The sequence below is a fragment of the Chinchilla lanigera genome, unplaced genomic scaffold (genome assembly GCF_000276665.1).
Source record: "Chinchilla lanigera isolate Chin_1 unplaced genomic scaffold, ChiLan1.0 scaffold00053, whole genome shotgun sequence".
In the NCBI taxonomy this organism is placed as follows: domain Eukaryota; kingdom Metazoa; phylum Chordata; class Mammalia; order Rodentia; family Chinchillidae; genus Chinchilla; species Chinchilla lanigera.
Window position 1 is genome coordinate 12,973,669 of NW_004955454.1, and position 22,427 is coordinate 12,996,095.

The 22,427-nt window shown below is 40.8% G+C and overlaps 1 pseudogene; it reads left to right on the top strand.

Moving 5' to 3' along the window:
* The first annotated feature begins 858 nt into the window (after positions 1-858).
* LOC102005007 lies at positions 859-12,625 on the top strand (annotated as a pseudogene).
* The last annotated feature ends 9,802 nt before the right edge of the window (positions 12,626-22,427 follow it).

Sequence of the window (22,427 nt, forward strand, 5' to 3'; positions counted from 1 at the left end):
TAATGTGTCATATTACATCATGTTCCTGAGACCAGCATGTATAAAAAGGCAAGAGAAATAAGACAGAGGCATAGGAATAACACTTTTCTAAAGCTCTGTCTGAGGAGGAGGCCCCGCACTGTCTGGTCAGGAAGACAGTATTTTCAGTCATTAAACTAGGACATAATTGGCAGAATATACAGATTGCAGTATCTCTGGAGTACCAGACAGTGCTGTTCAAACTTACACAGAGAACTACCTGGTTCATTTGACCCACAGAGACATCCACAGAAGAAAAACTAAGGTTTTCCTTAATCCACTTGGAAATCTGATCATTGACTATTTTGATATTGGAGTGAACCACTACATAAATCTCAACTATCCAATCAAGGATTTCTTTATCCTTAAAGACACACCTTTATATTCCACTGACATAGTTACAATGCAGAAAAATTGCTGTGTTAAATTCCACTCAGGTTTCAGTTGCATTTGTGGTTGAGTGAGAACAAAGGACATTTTGGGACGTTTTATCACCATCACATGTGCCAACCATCCCCTAAGCCCTTGCCAGGTCTGGATTTCCAACTGAGGCCATATTTCCCTACCCGTATTGTACTGTCCCATCCACCTCTTCTACAGCAAAAATTCCCTTCTTTGGTGGGGTCAAGCAAATTTAAAGGACCAGGAAAACATTCCCAAATACACCCTACTTGCTTAGGTACACTATTTTCTTGTACAATTTTAAGGGGCTAACATACCATCCGGGACCTAGTCACCAACATAGGCGCTCATATATCAAATTACTCTGGTTAAGAAGTCCTCAAGGAACACAGAGAGGGCCAAGTAAATATGAAGGAGGAAGTCATGTAAGCAGCGCAGATGGATCACACGTTACGAGAGATCATTCCAGAGAAAGGCATCCATTCAGCTAATGAGGATCACACAGTCAGGGACAGACCCAGGCCTCTGAACTTCCTGCGGAGAGCATGTCGCATCCTGCCGCATGCACAGAAACATGCCTGGGATGGTGCTGGGAACAGGGGCCTGGAGTAAGTATTTCTTTCTTCTCTACCACAGCTCATAGCCAAGAGAAGTGAGGCTTCTAGGCATCCACTCGCTGAAGATCATGTTATCTCTATCCCTACGTTGTCCAGAGGATATGACTTGACATATATGTCCAAGAGCCCTGCGCACACTCGTCCCCATTCAGACAAGGCCCTGAGGAGAAATTGTAGGCTACAAAGCAGCTCCGCCGGGGAAGAGCGAAGGGGATGCGTCTCTAGTGTTTTTGCATCTTTATTAGTTTTGCCCAGTCCGGATGAATGGTTGGCTGTCAACCCGGTGACTCACTCCTGTCCGGGAAAGAAGACTTGCAGTGCTTCCGGGCAGAGGCTTCTTCCCCTGGAAACACGAAGCCAAGGTAGAGCGTGTGTGCACATCAGTTATGACCCTATTTTACAGGGTTGGCTCCAGGTCTTTATCAAACCAGATACAGTATGAGTCACAGCCCAGTGAGGACTACTTCAGTCTCCCTTTTGATGCACAACAGGCTTGTGCAGCTCACATATGTGTGAAACCTTCCATCATGCGTGCAGCAGCATGGACAGCCTATAGACTAAGCATATCATGGATCAGAAGAGTGAAGTGGCCCAGCACAAACATTGAGCTTCCACAGTTCGATGGGCCCTGGTCCTCTGCACGTCTCTGGGATTCCCTCACTGTTGAGGTCAAGTCTTTGCAGTTGTTCCGGTCCTATTGGCCTCAGTAGTCAGGCACTCTTTCACTGGTCGCGTTTGGCAGTGATAGGATAAGTTACCAGGAGAGGTACCACAGAGTAACACAGGGCTCATCAAGGCAGGCTGTTATAGAGAGGTTAGGACTCCAGCCTCTGCCTCTCCCGTATAAATATGCATGAGTGTGAGAGTGTAACTGAGTATGCATGAAATCCCTGCGTCAGTGAGAAGACCTAGCTCAGACAGATTTGATAGTTCTATATTAGATACAAGTAATTGTATGATAAATATAACTCATTTGAACAGGCTCTCTTCGCTCGGTTTCTATACTTCTATCTAAGCCAGCAGAGTCAGTGTACTGAGAGGTCAGTGTTAGACTTTATAGTTATTGCATTCTTTCTGTTTTCTTAATGCTCTGACATCTGGGGCCTTGCTGGTCCTGGAGAGGCTGCCGTTCCCAGGGCAAGCCACCTCCTAGAGATGGGGAACCCTGCCTTCTGCCTTAATCACCCCAGAGCTGGGAAGCAGACACCGCACAGGTAGAGACAGCCCTTTGTGCAGAGTCTTCTGAAATTATTCACTCTAGCCGACCCAAATCTGCTGTTCTACTCCTCACTCACCCTTACCTCGCTCCATCGATTCCTTCCTAGGAAAATCTTTTTTTTCTTTTTCTGGCACTGCAGACAAAAGCTAGGGCCTCATGCATGCTACTCCAGTGCTGTACCACTGAGCTATATTCACAGCCCTTTCATGGTTTTATTCTGAAGCAATATCTTGTTAAACTCCCCAGGCTGGTCTCACACTTGTGGTCTTCCTGCCTCGAGCTTGCAGCGTTTGGGGATGGCAGGCTTGCGCCACCACAGCCAGCTGAGAGTCGCCTACAAAGGTTCCTGTGCACATTTTTCATCTCTGGTGCTGTCCTTCGTTGGTGCTTGCACATGCGGCCCTGCGCAGCATGCCAGGCTCGCTGCTTCTAGCACACTGGGGGGAAATGACACCTGCCAGGTCATTTCTCCAAGTCTGTGAGTCTCGAGCTAAAGCCTGGGTACAGTCAAGCAGGCTTAGGCTCCCGTCTTCTCCCGCCCTTCAGCACGAGAGAAAAGATGCCTCTCTCTCCAAACAAGCCAGGCGCAGGAAATCGGAGGAAAGTTAGTGAAGAGATAGGACCCGACCTCAGGCACCTCCCTGCCTCACAGCACAGGGTGGGCTCAAGACGGCAGAGCACCGTGTGGAGAGTTACGAGAGGCACAGTGCTCCCAGAAAATAGGTCAGGTCGGCAGGAACCTTCTTAAAGACTTTTCTATTATAGATGTAGTCAGTGCCCATTCAAGACAATTTGAAGAATATCTTAAAAATAAAATAATGCTTTACTCATATCTCCACGGCTTAGCTGTAACCAAATTTGAAGTTTAGAAAATATTCTAGTGTTAGGTACAAATTTGCCTTTTTCACAGAACTCTTGGGCCAGAGATAGCCGGCTCTCTACCTCCTGCAGAGTACAGACATTGCCAGAAAGTTGCGTTTCCTAGAAATGCCAGCATCTAGGTGCCAAGGGACTGAGTTTAGACCTGTGGTATAGGCTCAGAGTAAAGATACTACCTTCTGGTCTACCACAGAAGGTCCCAATGAGCCTCCTGCTCTTTGTCTACCTCTGTCTGTGTCTCTCTCTGTCTCTCTCTCTCTGTCTCTCTCTGTATCTCTGTCTTTGTCTCTCTCTCTCTCTCTCTCTCTCTCTCTCTCTCTCTCTCTGTATCTCTCTCTGTCTGTCTCTGTCTCTCTGTCTGTCTCTGTCTCCCTCTCTCTTTCCTACTTTTTCTCAATTGGAGAGTAGCCCCAGCCAGACACGCACGCTACGTGTTGAAGGTGACAGCGCCCCATCAGTCTCAGAACTTCCATCCCGGCTGCACAGAGGATTCCTCTTTCCCCTCGTCAGCTTCGGGTGAGAGATGGAAAGTGTAAGGGCTGACGTTTCCTGTTTATGAGGGCTACTATCGACTGGTAGGACAGCACATCCACACACTCTTCAGGATTAATGCGTAACTCAAGAGCACTTGAGTTGCTCTTTTAAAGACAAGGCTCACTCACGTAAGAATAAAATGAAGAACAAATACTTCTTTGCAAAGATTGACTTGTTCGTGTGTTCAAATGAAATAATCACAATTGCTCTGCCTTCAACTTGACCTGTAACTTCAGGGACCTCAGATATATAAACCGGAAGTGATGACAAGACCAACTCTGCCATGTTTGTATTCCAGTGGAACTTTGTCAAATCAGTTTAAATACATTTCTTATCAGACATATTTCTCTTCATAAGCAAACCGGGGATTTGGGAGAAAAATTAATAATAGGGCTTTTTCAGATAAAGTCATTTGCTTCTCCTAAAGTCACTTCCTCTCTCACTCTCTTGCTCTCTCATCTCTATATCTGTCTCTGCCTTTCTCCCTCCACCCCGTGCAGCTGTCCTATGAATCATTCATCACCAGCAATAACTGCAGACAGATGGAGTCCCAGCCAGATGCATTCCCAGCCGGAGTTGCGTTAACTTGGCATGCATAGTTCATCTATAACTGTGACATTTGTGGCATCCCTAAAAATAATCCAAACCAAAGCACTTTGCAGCCTTTGCAGGTGACACCATTTGAATTCCTTCCACCAGATGTTCCTGTCACCCACAGGGCCCATATCGCATCTGTGAGAGGGATTTCTGTCATCTGCCTTCATCCCATCTCAAAAGTCCAAATAAACAGACCTCCCAGATCTCATTTACAAAAGCAATTTTAAGATTTTCTAAACATTGAATGACCGCATTTCACATCAGCTGTGATGAGAGGTCTGGAACGTACATTCAGTGAGCTCACAGTTGGTCTCTATTCTTCAGACGAGCAGACACACAGATCCAGACAGTGCCTGCCCTTCCCTGCCCTTGACTGTGTTATGCAGGAGAAGCATTTACCTAAAATGGCCAAGACTTGATATTCCAAAGCCAGCTTTCCAAGACTAAGGTCCCTCGATGCTAAAAGAACACAATGAATATTATTTCCATTTTTTAAAAAATACATATAAACCCCAGGGAAATCATTTTACTCCCTGCCTTTCCAGAGAGAACAGTTTGTAATTACCCGTCATGATCTGGACCAACTTAAATAAATGATAAAGTATTTACTTGAATAATAATTCCAATAAAAAGAGCCTTGAGCAAAGACAAAAAACCATTTTTAATCATTATGGTATCACTATTTTTAAAAATTTATCCATAAAGTTATGATATTCAGAAACAATCTACTAATAATTCACTTGATTTATGCTTCCAAATATACTTGCAATCAAAGTTCTCAAAAGTGGATCCAAATTAAAGCTCACTTTTTTTTATTTGTGTGAGTGTGTATATGTAGCCAAAGCCTTGGTACATCGGCGGTTAGACGCACTCTTGGCATTTTCATCTCATAAGGGTTAATTAATTGTTTTACCCTTCCCTCAAAACTTTCCCTCCTTGATGGTGAACAGAGCTTTTATCCACCACTCAAGCCAGAAGTCCAGGAATGCAGCCTACCGCAGTCTCATTCCAAAGGTCAAAGATATTTTGTGGGGCTTTTGTTCTGTTCTTTTAATATCTCTTTATTCAATGTCCTTCTCTGCACTGGCACTAATATTCAGTCAATAAATACTAAATGTTTTATTAAAAGGATCCCCAAGCCCCAGGGCCGCTGATTGGTATGAGTCCGAGCACATGCAAGGGTCTCTCTGTGTTGTGCACTCCTTATGAGAATCTAATGCCTCATGATCTGAGCTCAAGCTGAGACCAAGTGATGCTAGCACTGAAAAATGCAATTATTATGTATCACAAATATATACTAACAAAAAAACAAAACCCAAAAGAAATCCGCCCCCATGGAAAATTTTATCTTCCATGAAATTAGTCCCTGGTGCCAAAAAGGTTGGCAATCACTGTTTTATTGAGCACCTCGTGAGTAGGTACTATCCAAAATGAGTTAGATATAGGCACCCTGCCTTTAAGGAGACCACAGAATGAGGAACATACAAAGAAGAAATTTGAAGGTCATCATCATCATCATTATACTTAAAGTTTATTAAATAACCCTAGTAACTAAATGCCATTAGTGAGATTGCTAGGGCTGAAGCAGGTAAGTTTAGCAAGTCTGCACAATGTAAAAGAAATATATTGTGTTTCTGTATATTGGCAACCAACAATTAAAAATTAATTTTAAAATGTCATGTACGATAGCATCAAAAATGAATAGTTTTGGGACACAAATGGCAAAAGATGTGAGAGAACTGTTTCGGCAGACAGAATTCTACAGTGACCCCAGTGATATTTGTCCTGTTACTCTCTCCTCCCCTTAAGCATGTGGTACAATGTTTGTTTGTTTGTTATTTGTTTGCTTTTTGTGTGTGAGAAGGGGTTCCTTACATTACCCAACCTGGTCTTAAATTCTTGGGGTCAAGTGACACTCCTACCTCAGCCCCCAAGTAGCTGGGACTACAGGCACAGCCACCACCTGGCTGACCTCTGACATATTGCATTGGCTTCTAACAGGAACGATATGACAACTGTGAGTGAGTTTTGCAGACAGATTCAATATCATTAATTAGCTGACTAAGTCTATCACATGAGAGATTATGCTATGCGGGGCTGATCTGACCTCAGCGGTTTAAAATATGAAACAGCAATGGAGAACAAAATGCTCCACTATCACTCTCCTCTCTTCCTTCTCTTCTTCACCCTCCCTGCCCGTTTGCTCTGTCCCTGAGAAGGAAGCCACCAGGATTTCTACAAGGAAACTAACCCTGAAAACAAGCAACTAAGTACGGAAGAGGCACTGGGGCCTTGGGTGAGACTGTTGGGCAGACACACATCTCACCTGAGCCCCGAGCACCCCTGGGCAGACTCCCCAGCCGAGCTGTGCCCAGATTCCCATTTGCAGATAATAAACGTATGCTTTTTTAAACTGCTAAATTTGTGTTGTGTGATTTTATGCAGAGCATAGGAAATGAATAAACTTGCAGAGAAAAACTATAAAATATCATCAAAGAAACTGAAGAAGTCCTAAATGAATGGAAAGCTATATCAGTTTTATTCATACTTCAGAAAACAGTACAGTTACAATGTCATTTCTTCCTTCTAATGAAGATCTATAGATTCAGTGTAATTACTCAGTATCCCAGCAGGATTTTACACAGTCTTGACAAACTGGTGTTAAAGTTTACAAGGCAAAACAACTTTGAAAAAGAAGGACAAAAGTGAGGAACTAATTCATCCGTTATCAGGACTTATAAAGTTTTGGTATTTAAGACTACAGCATTAACATTAAGGTTGAAAAAAAAAGATCTAAAGGGAAGAAAGAGATACAAGAGTCAGAAATAGACCAACACACATACCAGCAACTGAATTTTGACAAAAGTGCAGAGGCAATTCAGCAAAGAAAAGATTGTCTTTCCAACACGCAACGCTGGAATAGTCTACTATTTATGTGGAAAAAGGAACTTTAATAATCTATGATTATAGCTTGTGTTTAGATCCCCCCAAACCTCATACAGTCATAAGTGGGGTTTTTTCAAAGGTAGCTGGATCTAAAGTGTGTGACAGTGAGATGGATTCAGGGTGCAATGCTAGGATCGAGGGCACTAGGATTAAGGGAGTGAGTGCTACCTGCCTAAGTAGCCTGGATAAGATATAAAGGATAGAAAGAGCTGTGGTCGTCCTTTGCTTGCTTTGCAACTTTTTGCCTGCGATGAACCGTCTCCCCTCTGTGATGCCTCTCTGTCCCGCCACCCTGCCTTGGAGCCTCCTGATTATGGACTGAAACGTCCACAAACTGTGAGCTAAACAAACTTTTCCTCCTTTAACTTTGAGTGTTGGGTATTTTGTCTCAGCAACGAGAAAAAAGTAAGACAATCACCAACCATACACAAAGATTAACTAAAATGAATCACACAGCTAAATGTAAAGCTTAAAATTATAAAACACAAAAGAAAACAGAAGAAAATGCATGGCCTTGGATTAGGCAAACTTAATGGAAATTCTTTTTCCATTTCCCACAAAAGCACACTCCATAAAGAACACACTGATAATTTAGACTTAAAAACATTGTTATCTCCCTGTTGCCTTTGCTGTCTTGTGGGCGGCACGAACTGTTCTCTGCCACACCACCCCACCTCGAAGCCAGCTGATGATAGACTGAAACCTCTGGAAACTGTGAGCTACCAAAACCTTTCCTCCTCAGACTCTGGGTGTCGGGTATTTTGTCCCAGCAAGAAGAAAAATAACTAAGACAACTGCCTACAGGAACTCTGTGCTGATCAAGTGGTGAGTCTAGACCTGCTCACAGCTTTGTCTCTGAAAGAGGACAGACTTCACAGGTGCTTCGGGACAAGGCCTGGGCACATCCCTGCATGGGCTCCCACTGTCCACTTGGAAAATACCCTGGGTGGGCACTGGACGCTCCCAACACTGCACAACTCTCCTGTTTCAGCTTTGTGTGCACAGCCGCTGTTTCCACTGTCAGGCTGTATTCATCCCCCACCTTTGCCTTCCACAGATGAAAAGGTGTCCGTCCCTCCCCCACCTCTTTCACCAGTGGTGTGCTGAGCCATTGGAGATTCAGGAAATTTGCAAGCTGATTGATAGAGCCACCAGCTGCAGCCAAGCCCCATGGCACATCCTTGTAATCCCAGCTACTCAGGAAACTGAGGCAGGAGGATTGCAAGCTCTAGACCTGCCTGGGCAATGTAGTGAGCCTCTGTTTCAAGAAAATAAAAAGATCTGGGGGTGTAGCCTAATGGTAGAGTTCTTGCCTAGAAAGTAGGAGGCCTTGGGCTCAATCCCCCATACCACACACACACAACCAAAGTTTAAAGTATACAAATATGCACTTAAATATATATTGAAAGCGAAAATAATAAATACTCAAAATACAAAAAATAAAAATAAAAAAATAAAAACAACACACCAACAAGGGGAAAATACCTTTAAATATTTTCTGATGTCAGGCATAGGGTGCATGCCCGTAATCCTCGCACTCAGAGGTTGTTGTAAGTTCATTGTGAGCTCAAGGTCAGCCTGGGCTACACAGTGAATTCAAGCCCAGAACAACACAGCAAGACTTTGTCCCCCAGGGGCTGGGGATTTAGCTCAGCAGCAAAAGCGTCTGCCTGGCAAGTGCAAGGTCGTGAGTTCAGTTCCCGGTACCGGAGAAAAACCACAAAAAAAAAAAAAAAAAAGACTTTGTCCCCCAAAAAATATTTTCTGATGAAGAACTTGTATTTCAAATATATATTCAATAATAAAAATTTTTCATGGGCAAAAAATCTGAACAGGCCAATGAGTCTTACAAAATAAGACATATACCTGACCAATAAAAGCATAGGAAGATGCTCAAAATCATTAGCTATTATGGAGATGTAAACAAAATTCACAATGAAATACCTCTAGGTGTGTAGAGAACAGCTAAATTTGAATAAGACTAATCACAAAATAACTAAAATTGAAAAGACTAATCACAGAAAAACTTTGAGTCTACAGAAATTGAAATCTCATCATGGCTGACAAAAAAATGTAAAATAATACAGTCACTTTAGCAAACCCTTAGGCAGTTTCTTAATTGAACATACACGTATCATATGATCCAGCAAGTCCATTCGTAGATATGTGCCCAAGAGAAACGCAAGCATATGTCCATAAAAATAACTGCATATGAATACTCATAGCAGTTTGATTTGCAAAACCAAATACTGGAACCAACCCAGATGCCCATCAGCAGGTGGAAGTGTAAACTGTTGTATGTACATAACAAAGACTACTACTGAACAATAAAAAGGCCAGGCATGGTGGCCTAGGCCTGCAGTCCCAGCACTCTGGGAGGGTAAGGCAGGAAGATGGCAAGTTCCAGCGCTGTCTAGGAAACTTAGTAACTTCGTAGTAAGACCATATCCTAAACTAAAAAATAAAAAAGGACTGGGGATGTAGCTCAGTGTAAAGGCCTTAGGTTCAATCCTCAGGAGAACAAGAAAAATATGAAGAAGAAAGAAAGAGAGAAAGAAAGAGAAAGAAAGAAGGAGAGAAAGAAATGAATGAAAGAAAGAAAGGAAGAAAGAAAGAAAGAAAGAAAGAAAGAAAGAAAGAAAGAAAAAAAGAAAGAAAGAAAGAAAGAAAGAAACTATTAATTGGCTATAATGAATATAAATGTCAAATAGTTCTGGTTAGTGGAAGAACCCACACCAAAACAAAAGCATTCATTCTGTATGCTCCCATTTATCCAAAATTCTAGATGTTACAAACTAATCCACAGTGACAGAAAAAGTAGGTCAGTGGTTACGTGTGAACAAGGATTGAATGGGGAAGAAACGGCAGGAATGAGGTGAAAGAAATTACAAAGAGCTGGTACATATGTTCATTTTCTTAACTGTAAGTGGTATAACAGGTATATAAAACCTTGGTTTTGAGAATAATTCATTCCTTTTGTAATCCAAAGCACTTGTATATCAAAGCAGCAAGAGAAAGAGAGAACCAGTTGTGATCAGGATGATAATACTACTAGCATTATAAAACACTGCTTGTTTATCAAGTTAAAATTTCTTAGAAATGTTTGCTTGGCCTACAGAACACTTGCAAACCAAGTCACTTGTAATGCAGGGTTTGACTACATGATGAAGTATATCAAATTGCACACTTCCAATACATGTGTTCTTGTATGCAATTATACCTCAATAGAATGGTTCTTTAAAACTCTAGAGTAGTACTCCACCCCATTCAGAACAAAATTTACTCCCCAGACTCCTGGTTAAGATGGTGTCCCTCACAGCCCCACAGGCCACCAGGTTTCTGCAAGACCTGGTGCTTGGCTCAGTTCCTGGCTCCCAGGTCCCAGGCTGTTCAATGCATCTTCGGAAGATGGCCCAACCTGCAGGGACACTAGAGCAAGGAGCTGACGTCTGACAAAGGAGCGAGAGTTCAAAGATTGTTTGCAGCAAGCACTGCAGATCTAGCTCCGGAGGCTGCTAAGAGACTAAATGCAAATGAGACTGTTTTGAAAGCCCAGTTCTCAGCTGGAGGAAGAGAAAAGGGTGTCTTCAACAGAGGCCTGAAAAGAGGTGTTCATTTAACAAAAGACACCAAACAGACAGCTGGCTAAACAGATGACTGGGCATAATCTAGCAGCAAAACAAACTCTAAAGAAGGTGTGAAAGTTGCCAGAGTCCTGAACATTTCCAGAGAAGCCTATTTAGTGATTCTGATGGCCTGGGCCTGCAATGGCCTGTGCTGGTGGGCAGCCCCCGGGATGGCACTGACATGGAAGAGGCGGCCTCTTCAAACCTAGAATTTATTTTTAAGGAGCCAATTGACATTTTTGAAGGGATAAAGGACAGCCAAGCTCAACAGATGGCAGAAAATCTGGGCTTCCTTGAGCTTTGAAAAAACCAGGCTGCAGATCAAATTAGGAAGCTGTACAATCTCTTCCTGAAAACTGATGCTACTCAGGTGGAAGTGAACCCCTTTGGTGAGACTCCAAAAGGAGAAGTTTTCTGTTTTGATGCCAAGATAAAGTTTGATGACAATGCTAAATTCTAACAAAGGAGCTATTTGCTATGGATGACAAATCAGAGAATGAGCCCATTGAAAATGAAGCTGCCAGATCTGATCCAAAAAGCATCAGAGTGGATGCGAACATTGCCTGCTTTGTGAATGGTGTGTGGCTGGCCATGGCTACTTTGACATCATTTTCCTAAATGCTGGGAAGTCAGCCAACTTCTTGGATCTAGGAGGCAGTGTAAAGGAATCTCAGGTGTGTCAAGCATTCAAATTGCTCACATCTGATCCTAAGGTTTAAGCCATCTTAGTCAATATTTTTGGTGGTACCATCAACTGTGCCATCATTTCCATTGGAATCACTGAAACCTGCCAAGAACCGGAACTGAAAGGGCCCCTGGTGGTCCACCTTGCAGGAACCAATGTCTAAGAGGCTCAGAATATACTCAGAAACAGCAATGTTGTACTTTGGGGTTTTGCAAGGAGAACAATATAGTACAGGGCACATATCTTATAAGATTATTTTACAATTGTCACCCAAAGAATCATGTACAAGAGAATGCAGGAAATCTGTCTGCACACTAAACACCAAAGAATCCAGCTGAGGGCCTGGATCCCACAGTTAGACCCGCATGAGTCCAGCTGAAGACCTAGGTCCCATAACAGTGCCTCCCGTGAGTCCAGCTGGTGGGCCAAGGCCAATGACAATGTCTCATGCAGGCCTGTCTCACGGATCTGTGCTGGGAAGGCCCAGAGGTCAGTGGTGGAAGCTAGAAAGTCTGCACCAGCAGGATGAAGGATCTATGCTAGCAAGCTGATGGAGCTGAACTGGAGCCAGGAAGTGACACTCAAAGTAAGAACCAGAGCTCCCCTCAAGTGAACCGTAGCCATTCTCAGCAACAGTAACACTCCAAGCTCTTTCAATGATGAGAGCAGCCAAGTTCACCAGGAAAGCCAGCACAAGTTCCTCCAGGAAATAGCTCCCTATAGCTTCCCAATAGCTTCCGAACAACTTCTAAACTTCTTCCTCTCCAGTTCTGCCTCTTACGCTGCTGGCAACAACTCTCAGGTGGGCCCCCCACTGCCAGCACCACACTGACTCAGTTCAGTTGGGTGTTACAGGTTGACCACCAGTTGTCAATCCACAACAAGCGGGCCCCCCATCACCACGACTGGGGACCTGGAGAACATGGCCAAGAAGGCTGTGGCCCGCGTGGGGAAAGGAGTGGTGTCTTCTGCCTGGTCCTGGGGCCGTTTTCCCACTAGCTCCCTCATTGTGAAGAAGAAGAAGGGAAAAAACAAACAGAACAAAACACAGTTCTCTCACTGGGAGAAAATGGGGGAGGACATAAATAAAATTGCTGTGTGAAAAATCTTAGATCTGTATCTCTCAGATAAGTTATCTAGACAGCCCAGTCTGATTTTCCTTATATAGTCACTATAAAAATAATGTCCTCTATTTGCAAGCTTTTGCCAACTTTGGGGAGCATTCTCTGGCCCAATAATGTGCACATACATGAAATTTAATTAAGGCAAATCTTGGTTTATTGAGAAGGATGTTGGTGAACATTTACCCTATAGTAAAAAAAACCATGAGCCATAACAACCTCAGACAGGGTCCCATTTAACATGTTAACTATCCAAAGGGCAAAACTAAGACATTTAAGTAGTTATTACACACTGTAGCAGATTTTATGGGTTTTTAATTCCAACACATCTTTTTAAAATTTATGAATATTCTAAAATATATTTTACAGTGCAAATTCCACATTAATATACCATACACATATTTTATCGTTTGCCTTAATGCTGAATATTGTTTACTTCATACAAAAAGTACAGCCAGAAACCTTATTTGTGATTTTGTAGTAGAAGGTTTCATTTTAATTTCAATACTGATAAATGTTGATTCCTATGGACATCTCTGTAACTAAGTCATTTCCAGATGAGACAACTCTGAAGATAGAATTGTGTGGAGAATATCATCTCTTCTTACTGACCTTCACCTCCAGGACCTAACACCTTGCAATAGAAAAATGGGAAAATGTAACACCCAGCTTTTTTTCAGAATGTCCATTTTTGTGGAAAATTTTTAAATTAGGTTTCTATTTAAATTTTGATAAAATTGTTATCTTTATACAAATTTAAATATATCATATGTTTTCTAAGCAAAAAAGTTCACTTTATTTGGCTCATAAAGCCCTACATAGTCCTGTCCTTAGAATTATTTCCTACCACTCTCCTCCTTACCCATTAATTTGCAAAAATATTCCTTTTTTTCTATTCTTCAATTGATCAAGTATATTCTTGTTTCAAGGACTTTTTCATTTACGTTTTTTACCTCAGGCATTATTCTCTGAGTCTGCTTCCTTTCAGATCTGATGAGACATCTATTCCTCAAACAAGCTTTCCCTGGTGACTCAGTCTAAGTGCAGCCTTTCATTATTGTTTATTTCCTCTGTAACACTTGGACTTGACAGCATCTACCACACGGTCATTGAGGATGTCTGGGAAAGTCTTGCATGGAGCTGGGTCTGGAAATATGATTAAATTAAGAGTTAGCAGCAGACATGATAAAGAGGCAGGACCTCTTTAGATAGGAAGAGGATAAACAGGCACATGAGGAAGAAAGCCAGCATGGTACATTTCTGGGACTAAAAGCTGTAAGTGTCCAACATGGAATGACAGATGTGGAATAGCCACCAAGTCATACAGAGCCTTGTATGTGAAATCTGGGAGACATGATTCCATACCAAAACTCTTTTAGCAGGACAGTAGCAAACTAACATTTTTTGTTTTGGTTCTTCACTCTGATTGTGGAGACACAGACATACAGAAAATTAGGGTACAAAAAGTAGAGTCGTTTATAATACACTTGAGAGATGAAACAGAGAGCATTCCATCGTTGCTTCATATTCAGAAAAAAAGTCAAATGTGCTTCCTATTCTGTTAAGTTAGCTGATTAGATAGAAGAAAAAAATCACCCAAACCAAAGGAAGCATGCAGAGAAGCTGGTTTAGATCAGACATGGACATGTTGAGTTTTCTATTCATCTTTCACGGTCAGGAAGAGATACTAAGCACACAGAATGTATATGAGTGTAAGGCCTGGAAAAGTAGGGTGGCTTGAGAGGAGTCTAAGCTTAGTACCATCTGCTACATGACAGACACTGTGCTACATGTTTTAAGTACGTGGGCTCACTTGATCTATATGTTGTTGCCATGTGTCTGCCTTCCCGTCATTCTATTTCCAACCACCTGCAGCAAGTTAATACTTAGAAAAGAATTGAAGAGTTTAAAAAGAAGTCAAAAATATAGAGATTGCTACTCTCCTCCTGCTTCTCAATGACATGAGTGTTCAATGTTATTCACTGAAGGTTTTCATAGGAAATGAAGTTAAGCTGGGAATATAGCTCAGGGGCACAAGCACCTGCCTGGCAAGCACGATATTCTGAGTTCGATTCCCGATACTAAAAAAAAAGGAAAGGAAGTTATGGATATAGATATGTTATAAGAAAGTACATTGTGGGAATCAAAAAGAAGAGAGTGGAGGACGGTATCTAGAACAAGATGAAGGAAATTGACGGGAATGTGTGTTAACTGCAAATCATTTGGGGAGGGCTGTGCTGTGTTGTGGCGCTGTCCGTGGTGCTGATAGAAAGTAGTCGTGTAGCAAGGAATCTCATGTTTAAGAAACTTGCGGTGAAGAAAAAAGGAGAATGTTTAAAATTAAAAGGACAATCTGGGGATTTCAGGGTCAATAAAATCAAGAGCATTCAATTACAAAGAGATTTAACAGAACAGAAACTGAAAGAAATTGTTCATTGGAATTGGCAGGTGACCTTAGCAAAGTTGGTAAGTAGGATGACAAGGACAGATTTAAGTGTCTACAGTTATGTAGAAAAGCATAAACAAGCATGTAAAGGGTATATATCAATTCCATGATTGCAGTCACCTTGCGAGGGAGAGGAAAGTAGAAAGAAAAGGATGTTTTAACTGTTTTGCAAATTTTTCACTTCAAAATTGTTTAATCAAATACAGCTAAATGTGACCTTTAAGCCTGTGTGATGGGTACATGGGTGTCTATATTATAATTTTCTGCACATGTCTACACTTAAACTAGCCCATAATTTTCAATAGTGAATAGAAAGTAGGAGCACTGAGTGTAAAATACTCTTCCAAGATGACTGGTGGGATAATCTCCCCAAAGAAAACAAGGAAAAGAGAAACCCTTAAGAGAAGGAGTCTCAAAATATTATTCTAGAAAAAATTAAGTGAGATGATGTGACTGTCACTGGATATACAAGGGACCACTATATTCAGACTCCTGCATCTGTCCTAGGGGCAAAACTCAAACACCTTTCATGGCCATATGGTTCCTCACAATTTGCTAGCCTCATCTATCACTTTCCTTTGTTTCTAGCTCTTTCTGCCCAGAAAAATCTGCAGATGTACCCAAACTTCATTCAGTCAAAAAAAAAAAATCGTCTTCATTTTGGCAGTTTCACAATTTAAAGTATGCACGTACTTCTGAGCCTGTCCTTTTCTCCCCTGCTGCTAGACATACTGTACTATGAATCTTGAACATCAGCTAAATGCCCTTGTGTTTAAGTCTTTGTCCCCAGACTATGATGCTATGAGCAGTGATGAGGCCTTTAAAAGGTGGGCCCTAGAGGAAGGAAGTTACAACCCTGTGGTGTGTTCTTAAATGTGATATTGAGACCCTGGCCTCTCCTCTTTTCTCTTTGCTTTCTGGCCACCGTGAGGGGAGGAGTTACTTCTGGTACATGCTCCACCCTTAATACACTGCTTCCCCACAGGCTCAAAAGCAAAGGGCCAATTGAGTAGGAACCTTTCCAAAATAAAGATTTCCTCTTTTTAAGTTGACTTATCTCAGGTATTTTGTTGTAGTAATGGAAAGCCAATAAAAGCCATGATATCAAGCTCAAGGACATTGGTAAAATCTGCCATAACCCTAACTTCCTGAGCTCATCACACCCTTTTTCATGTCAACACTGAACCTTTTAAGAGAACTTATCATAGTGCCTTGCAATTAGTGGCCCATGAAGCAGACTCACCTATCAGATCGAGCAACATAAGAAGACTACCTGCTATATTTTGGTTCCTCTGAGCCTGAAGCATGTCAGGTATATGGCAGTCTCTAAGTAGTGTTTTAGAAATGAATAAGTGGATAAATAAAGACAGGTTTACATGGGATCAAGATATTATGATCAGATTGTCTTAGAATGCTAAAGCTGTGTGATATTAAACCTACCTTCCAAGATAAGATATATTGATAGAAATTTACTTTAATTTCTGCAAATGTATACATATCATTAATCAAAACTTGCCTTTAAATGTAAGTCTACCAAGTTACACTTTTTCTCTAAAAATGCAGTTATTCTTTCAGCCCATAAACTAATTTTTAAAACAATTGCTCTGATAGATTATGTGAATCACAAGCTGTCCTGGCACTCTAAAATTCATGACATTCATTCTATCTGGCTTGCTTGTTCTGGAAGAGTTAATTTTCTCTGAATGAGTAAGAAATTTGCTTATGCAGATTGACTATTTTACCATAATATTGGACCTCTAGAATAGGAAATATCCTATTTTTATCTCACTGTATCTGTATGTGAATCCGAGAGCTCATTGTACATTTAATGAAGAGCTGCTAATCATGTGGGGAAGGACTATACTTTTCCTCTCAAATATATCATGTAATAAACTTAATTAAGAATGTTACAGAGGTCTGCTTCTTAGAAGGTCACTTACAAATTACCCTGAGCTTTAACAAATTAAGAATCTATTCCATGAAGTCAGAGTATTACAGAATCACCAAATTAAGTTTTCAATGAGTCTGAAACTTAATCATTCAGGGCAAGATTCATTATGCTTAATTTCTCCTGGGTTTGTTTAATTATGGCCTTCTAGTTCATTTGCAATGACTATGAATCTTATCTTGGCAGTGGGACATACACTGATTCTTAAAATTTATCACCGCAGGATTGTGGCAGACATTTTCATACATATTTATGCTTTCCAAATAAGCTTTACAACTGTATACATATCTTAATGTTCTCTAAAAACCTATATATTATTAGTTAGGCACTATATTCAGCATGGTACTTACTCATGTAATACCACATAAGTAGGGTTAAATGTTACTGTCTATGTTTCATAGATGTAAATTTTTTTAAAGGCAAGTAGGGTAGGGAATTTGCTCAACTCCAGATTCAGAAGCAATAGAACCAGCCCTTGAACTCGTGTCTTTCTGACTCCAGAGTTCGTGCTTTCTAACCACATCTGTCTCTGCTTCATCACTGTGTCCTCCACAGCTCATAGGACACACCTGGTAAGTAATAAATGTTGAATATTGCCTGACTGAATAAATGATGAATAAATGAAAAACTTCAAAACGGTGTAAGGCAAAATTCTCCAAACAAGCTTGGGATATCTGGTTACCATCCGCCCAGTTTTGGAAGTGAAGAAATCAAGTTTCAAATACCAACATAGTTAAATACAAACAGTATCTGATAGGTTCACACAGGTCTTTGATCTCCACTGCCAGTTCTATCTGTACCACAACTCGCTTTCCCTCCTTGCACAGAAGGCTCAGGAGCACAGCACTGGCAAGCATGGGCTTTAGTGTCTGCAAAGAGTCTGGTCCACCCCAAATCCCCATTTACGAGTGAAGGGATCTAGAATAACAAGCCTTCATTTCCTCCTTTGTTAAACGTGAATAGAAGCCCTTACCTTATCGATTGTGGGGAGCATCGGATGAGACGGCACGCTAGTACCCCAAGCACAGAGCCAGAACCCAGCACCATCACCTCTGATCTTATACCCTCTTTCCTCTGGAGGACAGACGCTCCCGCGGTGGACAGCTCACACGCCGGGAGTCAATCCCCTTTCGGGGATCATTCATTGTTACAGTCACATCAGAAAGAAAGTTCCCATTCATTTTTAACAAAATCACTTGTTAATGCCACTGTTCTAACAAAGAAAGATCCAAAAGTATCTGAACATATTAACTGGCAATAGTGACAAGGGAGAGTTAAATTTAAATGTCCTGGTTTTACTTTGTGATTTGTACTTCTAATTTATAACCATAGTAAAGAATACTCATTTTCCATTTTATGATAGTGATATTTTTACTTTTAAAATAAAATATACTGAAGTGGAAAAAACCAGACTATCAAAGGACAGCAAGCAATCCCAAAACCTATCAATAAGGGACTGAGTGAAGAAATCGGACACATCCACACAGAGGAGTACAGCTACAAAGAGAACGAGGAATATCTCTACAAGCAGGGTAAGGTTAACACAGAGTTTACTAAATAGAAAAAAGCAAGGTGAAGAAAAGTTCATACAATGGGCTATCTATATCTGGGAGGCTAAATACAGATATTTAATAGAGAGATATATAAACCAGAACCTGAAAAAAACTACCAATGACAGAGAAAGTGGCAAGCTGGAGGCAACAAGGGGGTAGGAATATCTTATCAAAATAAATTTATTTTGAAGGCTTGACTTCAGAAATACGTTGCTACAACGTATCCCCCAAAGGCCCAGGTGTTGAAAGCTTGGTCCCTAGCAGGTGACCCTAATGGGAGTTTGTGAAACTTCAGGAGGTGGAAGCTTGGGGGAAGGAGTAGATCGCAGCGGGGCTGCATGCACCTCCCCTCCTTGTTTCTGTCTCCCCCAGACAGCATGAGATGAGCAGCTTTGCCCTAGTATACTCTCTCTGCCATGATGTTCTGCCTCTCCACAGGCTCAACATGACAGGAACAGGTGGCCATGGACTGACTCCTCTGAAACCACGGGGCAGAATAAACCTTTTATCCTACTAAGTTTGCTTATGTCAGGTATTTTGTCACAATGACAGAAAACTGAGAGACACACATGTAAATGTTTAATGTAACTGTAAAATATAATCAATAAACACTGCTCCCAAGAAATGGAATGCATGTGCTTTTGTGTTTTTCCTCCTGTCAACTACAAGTAAATTCCCTGCACATTACACATAAACACAAGACAAGCGAAGGGCAGAAGAAGGCAGGCTGGCAAGAGGCCTCCAGACTTAAGAAATGACACAGTGATGAATTTTACTGTTGTCTCAAATACTCAGACTGGAGAACGTGGCAACCTAGAAATGCTAAGATCACAGATAAAAATACTCGTGAGAAAAACCTCCTCTCTCAGCTCAAAGGACTAAGAAAGGGACAGCCTAGCAAGAGGAAAAGTCGTTTAGATAATAAACGTTTCTAACTACTTAATTGCAGGCAAACAATACTGGAAACAGCTACAGCAAAGCCCAGGGGAGACTTCGATTCATCCTAGGCTGTAATGAAGCAAGCTCCCTCTTACGAGGCGATCCTAGAGACAGACAAGTGGGGAGCTGGGGTTTCCGTGCCCATTCCTCTCCCTGTCTCCTGTTGTCAGTAGAGACCGCATAGAGAGCCTGGACTCCGACCCACACCACGGTAACGAGGTGCCCCAAGCTTTCCAGGCCGGCTGGTATCCAAAGAGGTTTAGTGAGAATCACTACTTTCATCATGCCCAACAGTGACGAACGCATTCCCCAGTGTCAGTGGCAACAAGATGGAGAGATTTGCTAGGGTTCTCCTCGTCCTCTCAGACGCGGTGTTGCCAAAAGGGAGCTAGTGGAGAGTGTGAACTTGCAACTGTAACCAGCAGCTCGTTCTTCCCAGAGGCTTACAGGCTGTGGGTGGGAAACCTGAACCTTCGTGTCCACTTGGCAGTAACAGGGCAGCTCCCCAACCACACAGCAATGTCAGGGGACACCCGCTACAGCACAAGATTTTACCAAAGTGCATGACACCCAGCACTCCCAAGGTTCCATGTAAAATCCATCATCAAACTAAGAACCAGCAATTTCATAAACTCGAAAAGAAAATGTAATCAAAAGTAAAGTAAATCAGACTCACAAGCTTGTAGGTCATATGGTTTCCTTTACATGAAAAATTTGATAGGAAAGAGGAGAGAGAGAAAAGAGAAAGAAAAAGCTAATTACATTTTGAGTATGTTTCTGTTGTTGGTCTTTAGTTCCATTCTAATATGGTGTGAAAGCTCACTTTACAGGATTTATAATTTTTTGGATGCATTAAGGTCTTTATTGTTGTTATGAGCTTGCTCTATTTTGAAAAAACAATAAATTCTGAGAATAGGAAAACTATGAAGATAGAGAGTAGCTCAGTGGTTACTAGATTTGTTAGGGAAGGACTGGGAGGTGATAGCTAGTAAGTAGAGTGCTTTCATTTGGGATGACTAAACTGATCTAAGTTTGATCGTGGTTAGAGTTGTTTGACTCTGTCAATGTGGTAAAATCTTTGAATCCTACATTTTGAGTTTGCAAATTATGTAGTATGCAAAATTTTAGTTTAATATAATTGTTTTATTTTATAAAAAGAAAAGACAATCAAAAGAGACCATTTTACTAAATGGCATAAAATATCAGATTTAAGGGAAGCATTTCTGAGCTGGTCAGTAGCAGTGGTCACCACTAAATTGCAAAGTTCTTTATAAATACCTTCTCCCACACTGGACAACCAGAGAAACCAAGGCTCTTTATAGGAGCAGAGAATGATGGATAGATAGATAGATGATGATGATAGATAGATAGATAGGTAGGTAGATAGATAGATAGATGATATTGATAGATAAAGAGATAGATGATAGATACATAGATACATAGATAGATAGATAGATAGATAGATAAGATACATATAAATGTAAAGTTGAGATGAAAAACTAGATGTGCAAGCTGTCAAAAACTTCTGGAATCATGTCAAAAGGACTCCGAAGTGGCTCCAACTGTTCCACAGTAAGACAACTTAAGCCTTCATGATGATGATTACCATAGATTGAAATACAGGAGAAATCTTTAAACCTACGTATCCATAAAGATATTTATAAAAATTCATTGACATCTTAGGTAGATGCTAAGAAGCAAATTCTTCTTTTTTGTTTAAATCTGCCAAATATAAAGCCTTTATCTTGCCTTTCCTGTTAATTTTTATGTCAAGACAGTTAAATAATTCATCAAACATAGTTTTACTATATAGAGTTACATTAACAAAGAAGAAAGACAGAATGAGAATATCACCATTTTGCACCGTTTAATGAAATAATAATGTAGACAAGTAATGCTTGTCAATGGGACATGCAATAAAAGAAACAACCAGATGAAACGAAACATCACCTCACTAGTATCCTGTGGGGGAAATCAGTAATTAGAAGTACTACAGGGAACAGAGAAGCATGTTTACTTGAAGTTGTCATCGTTAAAATTCACAGTGATAGAGTTGCTGCAGGAAAAATGGATTATTTAAAAGTAATAGACAAATTGTGAGGGGGAAAAAAGGAAGTGGGTATGCAAACAACTTTTTAAATGATAAGAAAAATCTACCAGGGCTGGGGATTTAGCTTAGCAGCACAGCACCTGCCTGGTAAGCACAAGGAGGTGAGTTCGATTCCTGGTACCAGGAAAGAAAAAGAAAGAAAGAAAGAAAGAAAGAAAGAAAGAAAGAAAGAAAGAAAGAAAGAAAGAAAGATCTACCAATTACAATATATGTAAAATTTATGGATTTGTATTCAAAGAATCTATAGAAACAATTTTATTATGAGACTGCTTTGAAAGCCTACTGAATATTTCACATGATAGAAGTTTATCAAATTATTGCTACTTTGTAAGTGTGATAATGCTACTATATTTATAAAATTTTAAAGATGGCTCCTCTGTGGAAATAGTCCCTCAATTATTTATGGACAAAATAATGATATTTGGAACCTACTTCAAAGGAATAGGAGGAAAGAGAGGTACATGAATGAAGGAAAATAGAAGAAATAAGATTGAACACACATTACTGATGGTTGTGGCTCAGTTCTGGATAGGTAAGTTTATGATATACTTTTCTTGTTTTTATATACATATTTTAATTTTCCATGATACAGATATTGAAATAATGTTTCTCTTATTGATGTATAACATTGTGGAATATGTAAATATCAGATACTCTTTAATTCTTAATATAAACTGGGCATTTTTCACTTCCTCTACTACTTAGAAAAGTCTAAGTCACCGTTTACATAATAATTCATTTATCCACTGTATCATTAGACATGCATTCCATGAACGAGGAAAGAGCA